Source organism: Ischnura elegans, chromosome 11, assembly GCF_921293095.1.
Source record: "Ischnura elegans chromosome 11, ioIscEleg1.1, whole genome shotgun sequence".
Classification (NCBI taxonomy): domain Eukaryota; kingdom Metazoa; phylum Arthropoda; class Insecta; order Odonata; family Coenagrionidae; genus Ischnura; species Ischnura elegans.
Window position 1 is genome coordinate 56,066,338 of NC_060256.1, and position 12,686 is coordinate 56,079,023.

A 12,686-nucleotide genomic window follows, 5' to 3' on the forward strand; every position below is an offset into this window, starting at 1 on the left:
TGTTTGGTTACTAACTCAGATTAGTTTTCACTGATTTTGTTCTGTGTATCTATTTTTACGTCCTATTTCCTGTTACGTGGGAGTGTAGGTCATTCAGGTTTCGCCTCATAGAGGTTTTGCTTTATCTAACAAGTAACATCTTGTAAGTTTAAGTCCACGTTCACCCTCAGTGTTAAATGTCAGAGCCAAAGGAGGTTCAATCTGTAGGCGATTTCGGAGTCAACCATTGAAACGATGGTGACACCAAAACTCACTTGGTGGACCACCCGTAAGACCTTCATTAATTACCGTCTGGAAATCCTCAGATATAGTGTTTAAGGAGGAATCTGCAATAGTTTAGGAGGTGGTAGGGGTGACAATTTTAAGCATTTGTTTGTCCTTAAACATGGGGTCGCAACTATATGTAGTTACTGAGCTATGGCTACGAAAAAAAATTTGGATATACTTTAGAGTTCCCATGAAAACGGTTTTTCTTGGGTATCAAGCCTTCTCGACATTTTTTTTATATTCTGGATTTTTAAGGACGCTAAATAATTAAGGTTGCACGAAAATTTGCAATTATATGTGTCTGAAACAGTTAGTCTCATAATGGGTGAGACTGCGCAATCGTTAATACTCACTCAAAGCTTTAGCAAAGATTAATTATTACAGGCGACGATAATGGCAATTTTTCCTCCAACCTTAATTATTTATAGTCCTTAAAGATGAAAAGCATTAAATAAATTTTCAAAAAGACAGGATACCCAAGAAAAACAGATTTCATGGTAAACGTAAAGTGCATCTTAAAAATGTTTGCGTTATCATAGCTCAGTAACTAAGGAGTTGGTCTAAACAATGGGGTCGCAACTCCTTAGTAGCTAAGCTATGGCGGCGCAAACGTTTATTTGATGCACTTTGAAGTTACCGTGACAATGGTTTTTCTTGGCCTATCAACGTTTTAACACTCCAGGTTTTTAAGGATATTAAATAATTAAGGCTGGACGAGAATGTGCGATTATAATTGTCTGAAACAATTAATCTCAAAAGTGGTAAAATTGCCCTATCATATTGTTGATATTCGCTCGCAGCTCTCTTTTAATTGAGCTAAAAGATTAAGTCGATTCATTATTTGCTACCACTTTTTGGACAACCTATTAAATAAAGCTAGATTTTTTTGTCTAAAATATTTTAAAGTACAAATTACGCTAAATTGCTCGCGAAATTCATCACTTAGGCGGTTTACGTTGTGGTTTGGGCTGGCTGCCATTTCAAGGGTAACTCTCGAGGTGCAAATCATTCAAAGGGTTATCGAGGGCATTTCCGCCGTTCCCCTTCCGTCAAACACATCTGGAATTGTTTGCCGCAAATATCTGCCGGATGGGTACCTTCGGCATATCCGAAACGATCAATTAAACGGAACATCAGTTTCTGACTCTGGTATAACTGCTATCGCGTGAAAGGATTGTGGTCGGACTAGGGGAATCCCTACAAATGATGGTGCTAAATTATACTATCCTAGCGCATTTTCAATTTCGCGTTTTGATTTGGTCTCGCTGTGAACCGCTGATTCTTTATTTATTTATTCCCGCACCACCGCATACAACACATACTGGACATTTTACATGGGGGTGTTCGACAAGCTTAATAAACGTGCGCCAATAACCATATTCTGGAAAGGGGCAATCTGCCTAGGCGGGACTCGAACTCGCGAACTCTTACGTTGCTTAATAGCCAGAGTTTCACATGTTTTCCCCTATCCCCGAAATGAGGATATTTTTGGCGCTAGCAGTCTACCTCACTCGCTGAAAATGATTTCTCTATGTCAATCCATCGATTACTATTATCGCCCTTCCATATTCTACGTAAACTTTACATTTATTTTGGACTTAAAATATCATCAGGTGCCCTAAATTAAAATTATACAACATAACCTCCAATTGATCATGTCCTACGATATGTAATATTATACACCACTGATTTGACAGGTTATTAACTTCATAAAATACATAGATTCGAGGCCATATGTGTTTGCTTCTAATGGAGATACGGAGGAGACAGAAGGTATGGACGGAGTGATTACTCGATGTTGAAAACAGTGTTAGAGAATGGAATGTTGGGTAAACGAGGGAGATGAAGGAAGAGAATATGATTTTTAGATGGAATGTAAGGGAGTAGGCCTTATTATCAATTGAAGAGGGAAGTCCATGAGTGGAGAGGAGAGAATATTTCTTAAATACTCCATGCAAACCTACCTTAATCGGTAGAATAATTTAATAATAGTAATAATCTTGCCGAGATAATTTTGTTCATACATTAATAAAAATAGCCCTTGGCCGTTGCTTTGCGAACGTGGGTAGAATATTTTAATGATATGACTTAGCGACAACACGCGTTAAACCGTGACACTACATATCTCAATTAGAAGCTAACACATATGGCTTCGGATGTATGCAGTTTATGAACAAAATAACCTCTCATATCGGTAGTGTGAACAAATACAAATAAAGAAAAATGACGCTACGTTAGAATGTAATGTTCGTAGAAATCAACCGTAATCAACATCACGACAAATATGATTTACACTATAAAATGCTGTATCAATGCGCGAGTATATAATATTATAGTGTAAAATATTATACATCGTAGGGCATGATCAATAGGAGTTTATGTTGTATAGTTTTAATTTAGGGCACCTGATAATATTTTACTTCCTTGCCAGGAGTGACTTCTTGGCAAACTAACAGTCCTCGCCGTGATTGGTCGTTTGATGGTATCTTTTTGGCCCTTGGTATTGGCTTGTATTCTACGCGGTGGGCGGACGTTCCCGTTAAGAAAACGTCGCTCGGTGCGTCTCGTGTTATGCATTCGCAAGGGCAACTTTTATTCCTCCCTCAAATTCTTTTTTGTTCCCGGGTCGTAATCATGATCGACAGGCGCATTATAGGCAACCTTCAAAGCGGGACATGGACCGGTTCTCTATGGGAAATGAAATGTGTCGCCCTTGCCCTGTTTAAAAAAAAAGCTGAACTCTTTCTTCGCTTCACTTGGTATCGCTGCCATACTACCACACTTGCTGCAAAGGAATGTAGTCGCGAAATATAGGGCTATAATTTAAAGCGTTATAGTTATTAAAAAATGTGCGAAAAATACTTTAAATAATAGCTGACTAATAAAAATGTCATTCGCCTCGACCGGAATTAGGGTGATCCGGGTTCGAATCTCGATCAAGGCGAATGATTTTTTTTCTGTGGATTTTTCGCACAATTTGTGTACTGCAGGTGACTCCGCTAGTCCCGGTGTACTTAAATTACATTAATAAATGTTATTGTGCCGCAGTGTCATGTTTAATACGTGATGTCTCAAGCACATGCCATTAAAGTATTCTACAGAAAAAGTTAGATTTCAATGGAGTATTTACGAAGTATATTGGCAGGCTCTCCTCCCTTCATGCACTCCTCTCTTCAATTCACAATAAGGCCTACTCCCTTTCATTCTATTTAAAAATCTATTCTATTCCTTCCCCTCCCTCGTTAACCCATCATTCTACCCTCTGACACTGTTTTCAACATTCCCTCTCCACTACGTAATCGCTCCATCAATATTTTCTGTCTCTAATCTTAAATTAGTAAGTCTCAGATATTATTTTTTCATTGCATGTATCATTGCTTCTTCTATTGAAATTTGTGATATTTTCTTTATTCTTTCTTGTCGAGTGTTGGCTCACCGTAGTCACAGTTTTGTCTTCGTACTGGTGCTTTAATGATTAAGAATGCCATGTTTATATTGGGGAATATATGATTTACTTGTAAATTAAGGGTTGAGAATTTGTTCTTGCGCTATTCATTGGGACCACACCCCGTTTTGCGCGATTCTTTGTCCCTTTGGCCCAGAATCGGTTGTATAATAAGGCGTAAAAATTATACACTTCGTCACATGTTTAATACCAGGTTGCAACACGCCCGGTAGTTCTACACTGCACTACTGTATACGGGTACTTTACTTGAAATAGATAATATACGTGCCACACGCCTAGATGTATGGAACTTTTGGTTCATTTCTGTTCGAATCCGACCGAGGGCGGATCCACGATATTTATCTGGAGGGAAGGAGGGCACCTGGGTCTGACAGCCAAACGGTCTTCAAATATTTGGGATTAAAAACTACATGCAACAGTTACTCTACGAAAAATACTGTTAATTTTAATAAAAAATTTAAATATGTAAATATTTATAAGTTATTAATATGTAAATATTTATAACTTTCATATTAAATTATATGATTTGTATTTAAATCTCGACTATTTTTAAGCGTCTGGAAGGGCCCCCGTGCCTCTCCTAAATCCGCCTATGAATACGACGATACGCTGTGGAAAAATTCAGCCGAAAAGTTCGGCGAAATGAGATTCTCCGCTATCGCTTGGCCATTGAACCCTCAGAGTAAACATAGAGCAATTCATTTGCCTAGAGATATTTTCTGCAACTAAGTATGCTCCAAAATTGAAATGGCCGCATCCCAGATCACGTGATGGGTCTGATTGGCTGATTACGACAAAAGCTTTTGTTGTCATGGTGTTGATTTCGATTGGGAATTTTAGTTCATAAAATTTAACACTAATCACGAAATGGGGTGGTGTAACGATTTCAAGAGTATCAATTTATCAGCTAACCTATATAAGTATGAACATTGAAAGTAATGTTTATATATAATCATTAATTTGCGTTGTGAAACAATTATTTCACCGTGTGTAATCAGCCAAACGCTATTTCTTTCCTGATAAGTCAATAATAATCATTGCCTGCCGTTTCCTTGCTTTTATTTCTTTGAAATAATAAAGTTCTAGGGATAAAATTGCAAACACTAACCTATTCCGTTCCCATAATGATAATGAAGTTGGTGTTTTAAAGCTTTTTTTCTGCCTTTGGTACTGCGTAGCCACGTTCAGCGCTCATCTTTTCGATTATATTTTCTCTGAGTTTGTACCTAACTCGTGCTTATTCATGATTCGAGCCGAGATCATTTCAATAATAGTTTTTACCGCTACGTTTATGACCGGGGTAAAAAGAAGCTTGTGACATAATCACCTCGCTGTCCTTGGTCAAGAACAGGAAGGGCATTTGTGGTTTTAACAAGGTGCAAAAAACTGGACATTTCTATCTGTGAAAGGTGCCAGATTGCCTGTCAAATATCTAAGGTTATCGATATCCATTTACATTAAATTATGCGGTTGCGTTATATACAGCCTAGGATTCTGACTTTTTTCATACAGCAAATTAGCTGGAAATGTTATGAATTCCATTTTATGTCTCGTAGGGCATAAGTCAGCGGTATAATATTATGAAAATAAATATGCTTGTGATAAAATATTATATTTTCGTACATTGATAACTAATGGCTCAAGTTTTAAGTTTTGGCACAATGTGAGTTCCACCAGAATTCTTGGAAGTTAACTTCAAGAATGCAGACTCCATGTCCAACCAGCAGTCACACATCTGATATAATTCAAATAGCTGAGATTGTTAAGTCTTCGTAGTTTTATGTAGTTTTGGACCTTCGGTTTTATGGTCTGGGAAAATACGATATGTTTCACTATGCCATTTATTCACGAATTACAGAATAAGAGTATTTTTTCCATAAGAAGCTATAAACGTGTCGTAAGATAACAAATTTTATTAATTTTGCACTTACTACATTTCCTATTTGTTTAGCGGTACTTTGATGTACAGTTATCTATTGTATACATTATAAGAAGAAATAATGTTTGAAAAATACCAAATAAAATCGTTGCCTTACTTTAGATGGAACTTTACTTTCGCACGAAAACGACCAAACGAATTGAACTTTGAATGCGAAACTCGTTTCATTGTCTACGCGTAATTATCAAGTGCCCTTGGAAATAATGTGTAAACATTGAAAGCGCTCTTGACAGTGATGTATAAACATTGAAACGCGTTGTGAAGCAATTATTTTTCCGAGTCTAATCAGCCAAACTCCCTTTCATGCACGATAAGTTAATAATAACCGTCGAATGCCATTTCCTCCCTTGAATTTCTTTGAAATAAGAAAATGATAGCGATAAAATTGCAAAATCGTATTTCTAAAATCAAATGAAATATAAATCATCAACACGCTTGAAAAATTGAATTAGTTTCATCAAAAATTGTGGTGTCTCCTGGGTGCATCAAGAGTAATCTGCATTACTTCAGGTGGTGGTCGGGGAGACAATTTTAATCATTTATTGTCCATAAAAATGGGGTCGCATCTTCTTAGTTACTTAGCTGGGGCAACGCAAACTTTGTTTGTATGCTTTTTGCAGTTACCATGATTGGATATGTATTAAGTAGGTCTTGGCGGATCTTGGGTATGTACATAGAGTAAGTATTTACTTACTCTATGGTATGTATCAATCCTTTTCGGCATTGCATTCAATACTCTGGATTTCAAGGGCATGAAATATTTGAAGTGGATGAAAATGTGCGATTATAAATGCTTAAAATTACTCCCTTACCACCTCCTGAAGTATTGCCAATTCCTCCTGAATTACCCTGTATAGTTCAAGTATATCGGGACTAGCAACGGTGATACCTTTACGGAGTCACCCACAGTGAACATATTGTGCGAAAAATCCAAGGGAAAATCATTTTATACCCCAATTTTCCGTTGAGTGCTGGTAAAGCAGAAATCGGGGGATCCGGGTTCGAATTCCGGTCAAGGCGAATGATTTTTTACTCTGTGGATTTTTCGCACCCTGTATAGAGTGATTTCTAGTCGTCATAGTGCACCATTGGGTGATGGTTGGTTTTCTGCACGTGCTAGTTTTTCATAGAGCGAAGTCTGGATGCGAAGGGCTTTCTGGGGGGTACGGGGATGAGATTGAGTAAGGGGAGGGCATGGTTGTTCGGATGCAATCTGAGACGTATACTCCAGGACCCCTGCGTTTTATTGGTTTTCGTGTCATTCCCATATCTCGGGCGAGTCTTGCTCCCACAATTCATTCTCCGTTATGACGACGGCGTCAGGAGCTCCGTTCCGGTCTTATGACTCATTGCTTTGCATTCTTCTGTCGGGAATTGAAAACACAGTTGCTGTGTAATTTATAAGTGTATGCTGTGTTTGTGATTTTCTAATCAGCGCACTGGGATAGGAGTTTGCCTGTTTCGAAATGCCCTGGGTTGTTTTAAAAATAATTATAATGCCATTGAGTGTTAAATATCTGTAATATAAGTTCATCTACATCTACATAATACCCTGCGAGCCACCTCTAGGGTGTTTGGCGGGGGGTGATCAATCCCCAACATGCAGCATGCAATTGGACTCCAACATGCACACCACACAGCACAAAAAACGTCACGCATACTAACAAATTATTCTACTATATGCTGTTAGAAATAATAATAAAATTAAGAAACATACATTAAGCTTTACATAGGTTAGTTGGCTACAACACATGTCATGCAATCTATTTATGAGTTCTATCGCTGCCGTTATAATCTCTTATCGATCGTGGAAAAAATGACATTCTGAATCTGTCTGTTCTACAATCTATCTCTCTTATTTTATTTATATGATCTGATCTTCCGTTCTAAAGTCCTGAAGAATGGTAGCAAAAATCACTATTCTCTAATGTTGTTGTGAGAGATGTATTAGAATAAGGGGGTGTTTGTTAGTTTTGTCTTAGTGATCATCATCCCAGTTTTTCCAAGAATCCTTATGAGTGGCAAGATAAACAATGAATTTCCTCGATTAAATAGATGGTTTGTTTAAAATAAAGTATGCAATGGAGGAGAATTTTTATTTTACTTAATGTCAATACAATCCGCGGCGTTTATCCAGCGTAAGATATTGAATCTCTATTCCTTTTCCGTGGTGGTGTACCTCAGGTTTTGGCGACATTAATGCGCACATTTATTAAGAAAATGGATAAATCCAGCAAACCATTGAAATAATATTTTTGTGGGATTGATTTTATTATTCAGGGGTAAAACTGAATACTAAAGGAGACGTGAAATACTGCGAATTATCTGCTATTTTCAGAATTTTTATTCATTGTTCATATTTGGAAGTTGTTTTTTTTTCTGTTGGGTCATGCATCTTTCGTCTTTGTTCCGCATATAGATACGTTAATTCTGCGAAATAAAAATGTTACACTTATGTTCACTTTATATACTCCAGCTATATATCTTATGCACATACTTACATCTTAGCTTAGTTACATCTCTAACGATTCGGTAGATATGCTACGTTATTTACCAAAGGTGTAGATATAACTATGTTACGGAGCCGAGATGTTGCCCGTTAAACATATATGGTGAACCTTACGATGAGTAATACTTTTCTTTTCCAAAATGGAAAGGTATCACAAGTTAATTCCCGAAGTTATTAGCGGTATTGCGTTTAATTAATGCTGACGAATAAGTTTAAAATCTCAAACAATAAAAATACTTACCTCAGCGGATAAAATTGTTCATGTCATTTTTATCCCTAAGTAAAACTCATCTATTTCGGACTCGTATAAATGTCTTCTGTGGTTGCGATGGTCTCTCAAGTGGTCGTTTTTTATCTGACAGGAAGCTAAAAAAAATGAGCGTGCAATTAGAGAAATGGAATTAGGCGTTCCGTGAAAGTATGACGAGCACGGAGTGAATCCCCTCTTTATTTGCCTGGTCACGACTCAGGAGCGGATGGGAATAATTAACCCCCTCGCGGATAACTGAAATAACAGCAACGAGAGGAATGCTCGTGTCGTGGTGAGATTGGATCGAAGGAAGCGCTCGGGAAGAAAGATTTGTGTTATAAACGATTTAAATTTCTCCTTGTGAATTACACTGATGAATTCTTCTCGGGTTTTCAACCAGGTTAACTCAGTCGCATTGTCCGACGTTTCGGAAGACGGCTTGTCCCCCAGGAGGCTGTAAATATCTGCAGGCGCTGTTTCCGAGTTTTTAGCGTGGTCAAAATTCCGCCATCCTGGTTTGACAATTTTTGGACTTAAGTCTCCGACCGATATTTAAGGCCGCTTTACACGGTACACGGAATTGCGCAATCTGACGTACGTACGAAGGCGCAATCAAAATTGCGTCGTGTAAAGCGGTGTATTGCTAAAACACATGGATGCGAGACGGCTAAATAGCCCCTATTCTAATTTCGTTCATGCATTCGCGCATTTCCACGCCATTTTAGAAATAAATGCAGCTCTAACCTGCGCAATTCCGTGCCCCGTGTAAAACGGCCTTTAGAGATGGCGAAGTATTGTTCTGAAAATGCGCTACGTCAAGTGAAAAATGCTACCATAATCTCTTGTATTTCGCCGGTGATTGTCAACAGATTTTTCTCATCATTCGCGATACTTCTATTAATGTGTAAACTCTGTGTCTGTTAGCCGCTTTATTGGTGGGAATATCATTGAAAATATACTTTTTTACTGTGAATTTTAGATTTCCGTTGGCTATAATAATATTAAATACCAGTATAATTCCAGGTAAATGACAAGTTTACTCATATACTTTTTTACTGTAATTTTTAGATTTCCGTAGGCTATAATAAGATTAAATACTAGTGTAATTGCAGGTAAATGACTATTTCACTCTCTTAAAATGTTATTTTCAGCTGAGATGGTTGTAGAACGTAACCGTGGTGATTGCTAATAATTTTTCCCTTGGAAAAGGTAATTGAGTCATAACTTCACGAAGCCTCCCAATGAAGTTAGAAAAAAGATTCAAAGGACATTGTGGGTTCCATAGGTTATTTTTATGTATTTACGAGTTATGACCAAAAATTTCACCAAATAGAAAGCATTGACCCTTATGGATTGTCAATGTTTTGGTCAAAGGGGGCGTGGTTTGTCCTACCCAAGCACCCCCATTCCGGCCACACTTCGCTCCACGCTCGAAACCAGTGGTGCCTTCTTCAGATATTTACAACCTCCTTTCTTGTCACCCATTTTCAAGGCCTGTTACTCAATGCAAGTCCAATTTCGAAAGTGAATTTGGACTCGTATTGAGTAACACGCCTTAAAAATTGGAGAAAAGTCGTCTTCCGAAACGTCGGCCTATGCGACTGAGTTAACCCGGTTGAAAACCCGATGAGAATTCATCAATATTTGTGTTAGTTTGCCTGCGTCTTACATGCACAAACAATTTTACAAGGAGCCCCCTCGGCTTTATTTTTTCCTCTCTTAGAGTGTGGGAAAGTCAAACTTTTAATTCTTACGGTTTATAAGACAAAGGTTATGAGGCAGCGAAAACCTCTTGGGTTTCACAACTTCTTGCGACGTTTCGATGAGCGAGCAGCTCATGGAAACGTCGGAAGGAGATATGGAGGACCTTACCCGGTGTGAAACCCAAGAAATCTTCGCTGCTATTGCTCGCCGGGAAAAAGTGACGCATTAAATCAAAGGTTATTAGATTTCGGAGGTACATCGGAGCAATTTGATTGAATCGAAGTACAGACACGAAATAAAAACGTTGAATCATTGCTCCGCAATGGGATCGTTCAAGCTGACACGAAACGCAATTCATTAAAATAATTCGCTAGATGGAAAGGAAGGATAATTTCCGACGAAAAGGAATCTTCCAAATGCAGCCATTCTTTCGTAAGCAGTGCCAGATTTTCTTATGCGCTAAATAGGCTCCATAGGGCCTTTAGATCAAGAGTGGAGACATTCAAAATGTCAGCAAAATTAAAATTATCATGTTCTAAAAACAGTGAAAACTAAAATACTGTGTCACATTTTGTATAAAGGTTAGCACCAATCACAGCATGTTTCATTTAGCATATTGATATTTATCACGATATTGTATTTTATCATCTCTCGTGTAATTTATAAAATTAAAAATGTGATGTGAAAAGGCCTCATAAGTGGAATATGTGTTTGTATTCGCTCTGATGGGAAAACCCAGAGCATTAATTAACTTTCATTCATTCCGTTTTAAGCTCTAGCGTAAGTATTCGCCAACTTTAGGTTTAAAAAATAAATTTAACTCAAAGTGAACACTGAACACCCGAATCCACAGTATCCATTATACCTGATTGTTGATTATAATTCCTCTCAACTCTTATTTTTCAACAATCGTGAAAAAATATAATTGGAAAACTAAATAAAAAACATGAGTTCAAAGAAAAGAACAATAGCTTTTTATATCAAGGATGTTATCATCAATGCTTGAATTCTATTCATTGGGTTCGCGTGATCATTAAGTTTTTTGTCATTTGTGTGAGCAGCACTTGGAATCGATGTTTTTCAATTACTATAGCGATTTGTGATTAGAAATAATGTGAATCTCGTAATGTCAAGTGCTTTTGATGGCTCTATACAGCGCTGAGCAGCGGCTCGGAAAATTGAAAGTCCGTAGTTCGATTCCTGGTCCAGGGGATGATGTCGAATGGAAATTCATGTAAACTTCACCGCCGTTCACTCGGGAGGACTGAAATATTATGCATATGCTTCACTCTACTTAAGTCGAAGTATTTGATGATGAAAATTTAACATTCTTTTGTTACAGTGGAACTATTTAAATGACCGAACCTTCATTTCAATACTTTCTATTTTAATCTCCTTGTTTAAAAATGTATAAAATACATTCAAGATCGAACCTGGATTATTATTCTTTAGTTTCAGCGGTGGTTCTGTGCCTCTAGACACACGAATATGTTGTCATGAGGAGTATCTGGCAGCAAGACGATAAGAAAAGCATCTATTCGTCAATCTGATTCGGGAGGGATCAATATAGAACGCAAGTTTGATGAAATGCTAAGCTAACCGGTGAGTATGGCATTTTTCTCTTGAGAACATGAACGGAATGAAAAATTTAACTTTGCTTACTTGATAGTATGGCTTATTTTTGATTCAGATATTGTAGCCGAGTTAGCATTTTTTAATCAAAGTCGTGTTTTGATATAATATAATATGCCTTTATTCCACTCGTACACAATACATTATACCCTATGCAAAAGCAGCGGAATTTATAGGTATCCCATATGAACCAGTTTTGGGCCTACCATGCTACATTATTCCAACGGCACTGGTTTTACCAATATATGATAAAAATTTCCTTTAATTTAATTCATTGATTATTTAGATTTTCTTATCGTTTAGGCTTTCAATTTTAGGAACCCATTTATCATAAATGCATTGAAAACTAACGCACATGATAAATAATTTGCTTTCAGAAACACACAGCAAGTATATACAATTTTTAGTCTTCATAACGATTATAGTAACGCGGTTCGCATTTTGAACATGCTCGGTTTGATGTTCGGAAATTTCAGTGTCGGGTTATCGGATGTAAGATCACTATATTTAGCAAGGGCTCACAAATAATAGATGGAAGAATATTTTTCCTATACATGATAGATTTTTCAGGTAGAACTTGGCTGCTAATCGCAGGGAAGAAAGATCTGAGGTTTTCCCGGCGTATGATGATGTTGAAGTTGTTTCGGGTTTCCCACCGGATGAGTGGGATTTCTGGCAGAGATGGAGAACCTCATCCAGTGGGAAACCCGAAACAACTTCAACGTAGGGTTCCTGGTTCAAATTCCGAGTGAAGCCATCGGAAACCCCCTTTATGAATTCTTGACTTGCGATTTGGCCTAAGGAAAAGACCTGATGCCCTGTGAAATTCTCAAGCCTGTGGCTCAACCCTTGGTCAAAATCTAACCTAAAACCTGAATCACTCGATCATTTTTCCATCCCCTAGAATGATAGCTCAAGC